Below are 237 nucleotides of genomic sequence, written 5' to 3'. Positions count from 1 at the left end.
ATGGGTGGGTTTTTTTAAATAAAATACAATAAAATAAATAAGGAAAATAAAACCCGAATCAAACCGGCACTAATCAAAGCATTAAAAACTCCAGCTATACTTCATTCTGCCCAAACACCTCAGCCTCACGCAGGGCTCTTTGACATTTATAGTTGAGGCTGAGGCAACAACTTTATTCCAAGGCTGAGGGAATATTGAATAAAGATGGAGAGTTAATAAAGTAATTTTTACCTACGC

The sequence above is a fragment of the Calidris pugnax genome, unplaced genomic scaffold, assembly GCF_001431845.1.
Source record: "Calidris pugnax isolate Ruff unplaced genomic scaffold, ASM143184v1 scaffold324, whole genome shotgun sequence".
NCBI classification, from domain to species: Eukaryota; Metazoa; Chordata; class Aves; order Charadriiformes; family Scolopacidae; genus Calidris; species Calidris pugnax.
The sequence above is the reverse complement of the archived record's forward strand: the minus strand, read 5'-3'. Positions refer to the sequence as shown.